The 10,878-nt window shown below is 36.8% G+C and overlaps 1 non-coding gene across 1 annotated transcript; it reads right to left on the bottom strand.

Moving 5' to 3' along the window:
• Window positions 1-3,794: 3,794 nt before the first annotated feature.
• On the bottom strand, window positions 3,795-3,900 carry LOC121217387 (small nucleolar RNA R71). The gene has a single exon (XR_005913492.1). It is a non-coding gene; the product is annotated as a small nucleolar RNA R71 (small nucleolar RNA).
• Between the last annotated feature and the right edge of the window lie 6,978 nt (window positions 3,901-10,878).

A 10,878-nucleotide genomic window follows, 5' to 3' on the forward strand; every position in this document is an offset into this window, starting at 1 on the left:
CCACCTTTGAGTCCCTCGCAGCACCGATTCGCCTAAGACTAGGGATTACCTGTATAGACAAACAGATAGGTGAGTTACGAAAACTCAGTGTGTAATCTCATATCAAATAACCAAATAGTGAGCATATACAGTCTGGACCTAAGCCCATTTTAGTAATGGTTCAGTCTTAGTTAAGGCCTTAGCCCATTACAATATTAGTATCAGTTTGGGCCTGAGCCCATCTTAGTGACAGTAACAGTACAGATATGCAATCAAGAGATCCTACCCAGCCAGCCTCTACACTCCATCTCTGTCCAACCCTGCACTCCATGTGGGGATATAATCAACCCAACCATCCCTACACTCTAAGTAGTACCAGTTGCAGTACTAAACAGTATTTGCAGCAGAGCTGCCAGTACAGTACACTTCCTCCAATCATAATAAACCCATCCCATGCAACATATCATGCATCATGTCATGTCATGTCATAATATCATACATGTATTCAATATGTTTAAAATGGCATGCTCAAATATAATCATCTATCTCATAGGGGCATAACAGTCATTTTATCACACAGGGGCATAATAGTCATTTTATCAATTAGGTGGTCTTGATACACTTACCGACTCGACAATAGGTCTACAGTCATCTCAGGTGACCCGTGCAACTTTAACAGTCAAAAAGTAAAAATGGGCGCACGGCCCATATTGCGGGCCCATGTGGACCACATCTGTGTGGCCCACACGGCCCATAATGGCCTTGGCCGTGTGTATTACACAACCCAACCCAATAATTTCCACACGTCTGTGTGTTTTACCATGTGGGGCCCACACGGTCACGTTCGACCCAACCCATGAATTCGCACATGGTTGGCCTCGACGATCATACGCCCATGTTTAATCACACAGACTACCACGAGCGCACACAACCCCGTGTAGCGTCGTCGTTCACTTTTTTCAGCTTCTGTCGATTTCCAAAGTTGGGATTGTGGTTACACACCTTGTTTGCAAAAGTGTGCACACCACTTTTGAGCACTCCAACCTATATTCAAACATAACACACCATTAATCCCTTCACAATAGGGTTAAAATGGCCCCTCTTATATTACTTATCGAAAAGGTAGATTGTCACTTGCCTTAATAGAACGAATGTGGCTCAGCCCACCTAAATTGCTGAAAAGGTTGATTGCACATTCCTTGGCAACTAATTGCATTACAACTGAATTCTATTAACCAATAATGCTAAAAAAATAGCTTGAATCAAATGCATACCGACTTACTGAAACCGTAAAATCAAATATGGAAGAAGGAAGCAATCGACCTATACCTAGGAACGCAAGCCTAGCACCCAAGAAACCGAGAGGAACACAACAAATAAGAAGGAGAGGAAAGGATTCAACAATGAAGGAGAGGAAGAGATTGATGGAGATAAGGCAAGGTTTGGCCATAAGAAAAGAAGGTGTTCGGCCCTAACAAAGTAAGATAAGGAGGGGGAAACTTGCCAAAAGTCAAAAGAATAGAGAGAGGGGGAAGAAGAAGTAATCGGTTAAAGAAGAAAACCGATTGGGAAAGAGGGAAGAATGAATATTCAACAAAAACAAAGAAAAACAGGGAAGATGACTTGTAGAGGAGAGACAATTGGTCAAAGAGAACTCGAGGGAAGTGCAAACTTGGAATAAACAACTACAACAAAAAATACGAGAATACCTAAATGGTCTTTTACAATATTCGGCCTGATAAATGTAAATTATACATATTTTTATCCCATGCTTAGCACATTTATGGATGATTCCTCCTTAGATTTGGTGAATTCGATGCTCCTAATCCTTTAATTTCATGTTTTATACTTAAGTGAGCATAAGAGAGTAAAAAGAGCGAGAAACGGGCCAAAAACGAAGAAAATGAACTAACGTGGGAAATCAACACGGCCTGGACTTTCTCACATGGGCGTGTCACACAGCCATGTCCCTTTGGCAGGATTGAAGCATGACTTACATGGGTATACTACACGCCTGTGCCTGTTCAACAGCCTTAACCACGGGCTGGAATAATCACACATGGGCGTGTCACATGGGCGTGTCCTTGCCGAGCCCAAGGATAACCCTATTCGGAAAAAGCCAATTTGGGGGGCTCTTAGGCATTTTAAAGCCTATTTAAACACCTAAAAAAGCACTTAAGAGGGAAGCGTAGAGTAGGAAGCAAGGAATTACACAAGAAAAGCCAATTGATCCATCTCGGAAACCAGATTCATCATCAAGACAGAAGATCTCCCTTCAAGTTCCTTTAGGAGTTTTGGGTTTTCTTATGTTTTTTTATCTTTATGCTTTTGAGATGTTTTTTTTCATAAGTATGAACTAAAACCCCTGAATACCTAAGGAGAATGAAACCTAAGACGGATCTTGTTATTATTATTTGTATTGTATGATAAATATTTTACTTGTTTTTAATTCTTGTTTTGATATTCTAGGATATTGATTCAAGTTAAGCTCTTATTCAGAGGAGGAATAGACCCCTGTCTAAGAGTAAATTTGTCATAATTAAGCGGAGTTGATTGCACGCCTAGAGATAGGGTGATAAGATTTTTCCGGATTAGGGTGAAACCTAATAAGGGAATCTATAGATCGATTTAATGCAATTCTAGGGTGTTAATTAGAAAGAGATTTCAATTATTCAACCTAGGGTTAGACGTTATTAGTCTCGAGAGAAATAATAATATATCTTAGGGATTTCTACGGATCAAGTCAAATGAATAAATCGTCTGATTCAGAGTCAAATAACAAGTGAAGTCTAGGTGGATTTTTTCTTAGGTATTGTCTTAATCAATCAACTTTTCCCAAAAGTACTTTCCTAAATTTTCTTTCTGTGCGTTCTTAGTTAGTAATTAGTTTAGATAACCAAACCTCTTAATTTTTAGGCTAGATAATAAAAAGGAAGTAAATACTAGTACTCATAGTTCCTTTGGGTTCGACAATCCGGTCTTATACTACTGTTCGATAGGTACACTTGCCTTAATCGTGATAATAAGTTAGTCTTAAGAACGATTCATTTATAAATTTTTAAAACTTGTTACGAATATCACACATCAAGTTTTTTGCGCCGTTGCCGGGTAACTAGGATATTAGGAACACTCAATTTTTATTACTTTAGTCATTTTACTTTTATTGTAATTTAAATTGTTATTTTATTTTCTAATTCTTAATTTATTTTCTTCTGACAGGTTTTTCTAGTTTATGACAAGAAGAAACCCGTCAGGACCACTACTTTTTGACAGTGAGATTGACCACACAGTTCGTAAAAACCAAAGAGATAAAAGGCAAAGCCTAAGATACACAGAGAACGAGCAAGAGGACGACACTTCAACCATAACGGGGGAGATGGCTAAAAACCAAGAAAATCTGCTACCTCCTGTGATTGCTGCTGATCCAGTAATTCAGAATCCTGCTCCACGCACTATGTATGATTATGCTAAACGTAATTTAATAGGAACTGAATCGAGCATAGTTAGGCCTACTGTTGTTGCAAATAATTTTGAACTAAAACCTAACACCATTCAAATGATCCAACAGTTTGTTCAGTTTGATGGTTTGCAGGACGAGGATCCCAACGCTCACTTAGAAAATTTCTTAGAGCTTTGCAACACTTTTAAAATTAATGGCGTTTCTGAGGATGCCATTCGCCTTCGGTTGTTTCCCTTTTTTTTGAGGAATAAGGATAAACAGTGGTTGAACTCGATGCCACAAGGATCAATCACTACTTGGGAACAGATGACAGAAATTTTTTTATTAAAATATTTTCCGCTAACTAAAACAGCCAAATTACGTAATGATATCTCCTCTTTTGTGCAGATGGATTTAGAAACACTCTACGATGCATGGGAGAGATACAAGGACCTTTTGTGAAGATACCCTCACCATGGATTACCACTATGGCTACAGTTCCAAACATTTCACAATGACCTGAGCCCTTCAACTCGATAGATGATCGACGCAGCCGCTAGCGGAACTATCAATAATAAGACACCTGAAGTTGCTTATGAATTTATAGAAGAGATGTCACTGGATAACTATCAGTGGCAAGTCATGAGGAAAAAGCCAACGAAAGTAGCCGTCATTTTTATCATCGATTTGGTCACCATGCTCTCCAATCAGGTAGAATTATTAAATAGAAAAATTGATGGTTTACTTGGTTCTTCACAGGTACACCCAGTAATGTAATGTGAAGCAAATGGATGTGGATTGAGTAGTTAAGAATACCCACCTTATGGCCACAACATGGAGAACGAGCAGTTAAATTACATGGGTGACAGTCCTCGATCTCAAAACAATCTTTATAGTAATACTTACAATGCAAGTTGGAGGAACCACCCAAATTTTTCATGGGGAGGCCAAGGAAATTAGAGACCACCACCCCTTCCAGGCTTTCAGCAACCACCGTACCATCAGCAGAAAAAGTTGAACCTTGAGGAGATGCTAACCAAATTCATCTCAGTGTCAGAAATTCATTTTTAGAATATCGAGACGACACTCAAAAAATCAACAAGCATCAATCCAGGGGCTCGAAACTCAGATTGGACAGCTTGCCAAGTTGATTTCCGAACGACCACAAGGTAGCCTACCAAGCAACACTGAATCTAACCTAATGGAGCAACTCAACATGATTTCCATTCAAGATGAGGAAGGGTTAGTTGTAGAACCAAGGCCAGAAATGGTGGTAAGCAAAGGTAAAGATGATGTAGGCCACAATGACCCAAAGCCGGTAAGTACAGAATATAAACCTCGTGTGCCATACCTCAATGCGACAAGGAAAGACCAATCAGACGAACAATTTGGTAAATTCCTTAAACTTTTAAAGAAACTACATATTAACTTACCATTTATTGAATCCCTTTTGCAGATGCCAAACGCAATCAAGTTTTTAAAGGAGCTTTTAACAAATAAATGAAAGTTGGATGAGGCATCGCATGTGGAGTTGAATGAAGTTTGCTTAGCCATATTACAAAATAAGCTACCCAACAAATTGAAGGATCCAGGGAGTTTTACGATTCCTTGTTTAATTGGTAGTTTAGATGTTCATAATGCATTGGCTGACTTAGGGACAAGCATTAATGTTATGCCTTATAAAATGTTTAAACAGCTAGGTCTTGGGAAACCTAAACAAACTAGGATAAGCATTCAATTTGTTGATAAAACCATTAGATTTCCTAGGGGTATCATTGTAGATGTTCTTGTTAAGATTGATAAATTTATATACCTAGTAAACTTTGTTGTTCTAGACATGGAAGAGGGTAGTAACGCACCTTTAATTTTAGGACGACCCTTTTTAGCGACTGCTAGAACCATTATTGATGTTGGTACAAATGAACTCACACTTTGTGTGGGAGACGAAACAATCACCCTTCAAGCTCGTAATTCGAGTAACACATCAAAAATTGAAGGTGGTTGTATAAATCATTCTACTAGTACTAATCATGTGGTGATACCCTTTATGGAGGAAACAGTTTCGAAGAATGCATATGAGCCGTATTCAAACAATAACAAAGGACCTATCTATGAAGAACAAAGGCTACAAATTGAGAAGCTAGATGAATGACAGACACAGAAACTGAGAACACTCGATAAACCGAAACTGAGTCAAGACAAGCTTAATACCTCACCAAATCAACTTAAGGTTGGAGACAGAGTACTACTAGATGCGAGAGATCCTTGCATTGCCACTCCTGAACCTAATGAAGAAATTCCTCTTACGATACCCGGTATTTTCCTATATGGTACAGTCGAGGTAATTCATTCCAAATTCAACACATTTAAGGTAAACAATACCCGTCTTAAACCTTATGTTGATAAAGTTGATAGCAGGGATGAGGAGTGTAAACTCCTCGCACCGCCTTGACCATGTAGAAGAGAGGTAAGTCCAGCTTAAGACTATAAATAAGCGCTTCTCGGGAGGCAACCCCAACATTATCAGTAATGGTTTATTTAAGTTTTATCTTTGAACATCTAACATACTAACCGAATCATGGAATGCAGGCTTTCTAAAGACCACACGGCTAGGCACATGGCGTGCATGAGGCCGCGTGAAAATAGGGCAAGATTTTTTCCCCAACATGGGATTCGATAAGTTGCCACGACCGTGTGACACGGCCGTGGGTGAAACTGTCAAATTAACATGGGTGTAGACCTATGTACACGGGCGTGGGAGAAGTGAATGAAGATTGAGACGGCCATGCAACATGGCCGTGTACACCAATGTGCCCAATTTCAAAAACCACGAAACCACGGGCTTAAACGAAGGCACATGGGGGTGCCCCACGGCCGTGTGCCCCAATTTCTCTATAAACACCTATCATCTATTTTAGCATTATCTTTATATTTTGAAATTACATTTTATTTCCTGTTAATACTATTTTATCTTGAGTTTTTACAATTTTTATTTTCAGTTATTTTATTATGAGTAAATATGCTTCATTATATTTCCTAAAGAGTTCCTTATTTTATCACAGTTATAAAGAGCTCCAAAGCTCATCATCAAACATGAACTAAAAACTCCAATGGCGCAGGACTTATGGACTAATGAACCTCTACCACCACCGAAGTATCCTCCTCCACTCTCATCATTGCCTTGGCCGATTATTCTCCATAACTCCAATTCAATGAGTCCATTCATCATTTAGGAAGTTTCATTTCTCTCCCTATCTTATAATTATATATCTATACTTTTCAATATATCTGTCTTTGTACATTGAGGGCAATGTACATTTTAAGTGTGGGGGGTCTTTCATATCATCATTAGAAATCCCTGAATTTTGTCTTATTCTCATGTGAATCACTCATATCACTATTAGAATGAATTTTAATTAATTTATGATTTTTATTGATATGTCTTGAATTAAAACATAGGCAATTATGCATTGATTTTTTAAACTTTAAGACATTAGGGAATCAAGCATGATGAGTTGATTTTTGAAGAATTAAAAACTTTTAGGTTGTTTCCCTAAGTTTAGGTATTGAAATTCACAAGTTTAAACATAAAAAAAGCCATAAATTTTGTGAGATCCTAAGCCTTTAGAGCATATTTTACTCATTTCATGCTCACTTTTATTATGAGTGCATCCGTTTCGATTTGTTATTCTAGAACTTGCTTGATTATGCATGCCAAGACCACACCATTTGATTTGATATGTCAAGATGATAAAGGCACTTAGGTTTAACCCACTCACTCCATAAAAGCCTACCTCCATAATAACCTTTAGTGAACCCCTTTTGAGCCTAACAAGCCATTAATTGATTTACCCTCAATATTAACCCATAACCCATTATTGTTGAAATCCCCTAATTTGATCCCTATTTTTGTCGAGATTTGATTTGAACAAATTTCTTAGTTATGTTTTGTTCTTCTAAATATTTGACTTTTTCTTAAAAAAAAGGTGTACTTGAATACATATTAGTAGTAATTAGTCATTTTTTAGCTTTAGTGTTAATTCCATATTTTGAGAAGAAGCTCACTTGTATTCAACTGATGACTAGTTTTTTTTTCTAGCTAGGTAATTTTTCAATTCAATCTCGATTCTAACATCTTCTTTCAACTTGTGACCACACCCCCTAACCAAAGCCACGTTACAACCCTCTAAAAGACCTTTTTGATCGATGTATCTACTCAATATATAGTGGTGGAGATTTGATTTTCAAGCGAGCCTATGGAAATAGCTTTTCATATTGACTAATGAGTGCTTTAATTGATGTCTTTAAACACCTTGAGTGATTTGAGTGAATCTTTAGTGAGGATGTTAAACTCTATGATATTTTGATCAAAGATAATCACTTAGATGAGGGGAGACACCTATATTTACGTGATAAAATGCTCAACTTGGAATGTTTAAAACTCTGATGTACTTTTAATTTAATTTTCAATGTATGAATACTTATGGATTATTTTGAGATATTATTGATAGGGACTATAAATTGAGAAGAATTTATTCTGATTGTGAGTTGAGGATTTTTCTTGAAGATAAGCAAATGCATAAGTGTGGGGGTATTTGATAAACCGTAAATTATACATAATTTTATCCCATGCTTGGCACATTTATGGATGATTCCTCCTTATATTTGGTGAATTCGATGCTCCTAATCCTTTAATTTCATGTTTTATACTTAGGTGAGCATAGGAGAGTAAAAAGAGCGAGAAACGGGCCGAAAACGAAGAAAATAGACCCATGTGAGAAATCAACACGGCCTAGACTTTCTCACACGAGCGTGTCACACGACCGTGTCCCTTTGGCAGGATTGAAGCACAACGTACACGGGTATACTACACGCCCGTGCCTGTTCAACAACCTTAACCACGGGCTGGAGTAATCACACACGGGCGTGTCCCTACCGAGCTTAAGTATAACCCTATTTGGAAAAGGCCAATTTTGGGGGCTCTTAGGCATTCTAAAGCCTATTTAAACACCTGAAAAGGTACTTAAGAGGGGGATGCAGAGTAGGAAGCAAGGAACTACTCAAGGAAAGCCAATTGATTCATCTCAAAAACTGGATTCATCATCAAGACTGAAGATCTCCCTTCAAGTTCCTTCAGGAGTTTTGGGTTTTCTTATGTTTTTTTATCTTTATGCTTTTGAGATGTTTTTTTTCATAATTATGATCTAAACCCCCTAAATACCTAAGGGGAATGAAACCTAAGACGGTTCTTATTATTATCTGAATTGTATGATAAATATTTGACTTGTTCTTAATTATGTGTTCTTAATTCTTGTTTTGATATTCCAGGATATTGATTCAAGTTAAGCTCTTATTCAAAGGAGGAATAGACCCTGTCTAAAAGTAAATTTGTCATAATTAAGCGGAGTTGATTGCACGCCTAGAGATAGGGTGATAAGATTTTACCGGATTAGGGTGAAACCTAATAAAGGAATCCATAGATCGAGTTAATGCAATTCTAGGGTGTTAATTAGAAAGAGATTTCAATTATTCAACCTAGGGTTAGACGTTATTAGTCTCGAGAGAGATAATAATATAACTTAGGGATTTCTACGGATCAAGTCAAATGAATCGTCTGATTCAGAGTCAAATAACAAGTGAAGTCTAGGTGGATTTTTTCTTAGGTATTGTCTTAATCAATCGAATTTTCCCAAAAGTATTTTCCCAAATTTTCTTTCTGTGCATTCTTAGTTAGTAATTAGTTTGGATAACCAAATCTCTTAATTTTTAGGCTAGATAATAAAAAGTAAATACTAGTACTCGTAGTTCCTTTAGGTTTGACAATCCGGTCTTATACTACTGTTCGATAGGTACAGTTGCCTTAATCGTGATAATAAGTTAGTCTCAAGAACGATTCATTTATAAAGTTTTAAAACCTGTTATAAATTGTAACAGCCCAAAATTGACCCTAGTCGGGGAGTGGTTTCGGGACCACAAAACCGAGTCATAAAAATAATTAATTTCCATATTCTATGCTTATTATGTGTGTACATGAGTATGTGGAAGTTTCATTCTCCAATTTTGCCAATTGCATGAGAAATTATTAAATAGGGATCGATATGAGACATGGTGAAAATATGATAGGCTAATTTAAAATGGTCTATTAATGCATGTTATGAAAATGATGGGTTTGCATGTCAAATTACCCAAAATTTGAGCTAGTGGTTGGCCATGCTATGGGTGGAAACATGTTGGGAACATGTTGGCTTAGTGAGGTATGTTAGAAAAAAATAAAATAAGGAGTATGGGTAATAAAGAAATGAAAACAAAAAAATGAGTGGTTGTTTCCCCCCCCCATTGCCGTGAGCTAAAGAAAGGAAAAGAAAAATTTTGTTCATCCTTTTTCATCCTCTTTTGACCGAAAATTCTAAGGAAGGAGGAAGGAGTTCTTGCTTCATGTTTGGTTTGGAAGAGGATTAGGAGGAAGTTTGGCCATGCATGTAACTAGATTGAGGTATGTTTGATATTATTCTTTGAGATTCATGTATATTTTAAGTTGTAAGTTTGAAATCTACCTAGCCATGGTTCAAACTTTGTTAAATGATGGAGATGATATTCGGCCATGAATGTTACATTCTTGGTTGGTATTTTGATGTCTTTGGTGATGAGGTATGGAGATGGTTGACTTTGAGTGTTTGAACTAACTAAGGATCAAATAGATGCATGGGTACAAAGTAGGAAGAATCGGCTACTATGGTTGATACTAATGCCAAATGTGAAAATGTTATATTAAGTAATGTATGTGAATTGTGTTAATAATATGAAAAAAATATTTAGATGTATTATAATTGATAAAGTATTAAATCAAAAGTTGCTAAAATTGCCATTTCTTTAGCCGAATATGTGTTTGATCAATGAAGAATTTGTTGAAGAATATAGGTGAACTTGGTAAGAGTACTCGGCTTAGTGTATAAATGATATAAAGATTTTAGAAATTAATTTTGGTTAGGTGTATGTATGATTAGGTATATTCGGCCATATGAGTAAATATATAGATGATGTTAAATTTGATTATGTATAATGGGCCATATAGGGTACACATTGTGATATTAACTTTGATTCTCTATAATTGATCAAGTGGGTGATTAGTAAGGGTGATTGCCGAATATACTAACATACATATGCATGTGTAATTAGATTGTAAATATTTAGCAAGGCGGTTAAACTAGTTGATTTATTGATTAAGCTCAAGGAGTTAAAGGAGGAGAATCGAGCAAAGGCAAAGAAAAGATCATCGAGTAGCCGAGTTGGAACCGTCTTACCCAACACAGGTAAGTCATTAAGCATATCTTTGGTATTGATTTAAATGATCGTAATACCTATACCATTGTGTTTAATGAGATGAAATGTATACAAATGTATATGTAAGTAGAGATGAAATTTGTCGAATGTAAAAAGGAAGTGAAGCCTATAGAGTGGCT

The sequence above is a fragment of the Gossypium hirsutum genome, chromosome A02 (genome assembly GCF_007990345.1).
Source record: "Gossypium hirsutum isolate 1008001.06 chromosome A02, Gossypium_hirsutum_v2.1, whole genome shotgun sequence".
Taxonomy (NCBI): Eukaryota; Viridiplantae; Streptophyta; class Magnoliopsida; order Malvales; family Malvaceae; genus Gossypium; species Gossypium hirsutum.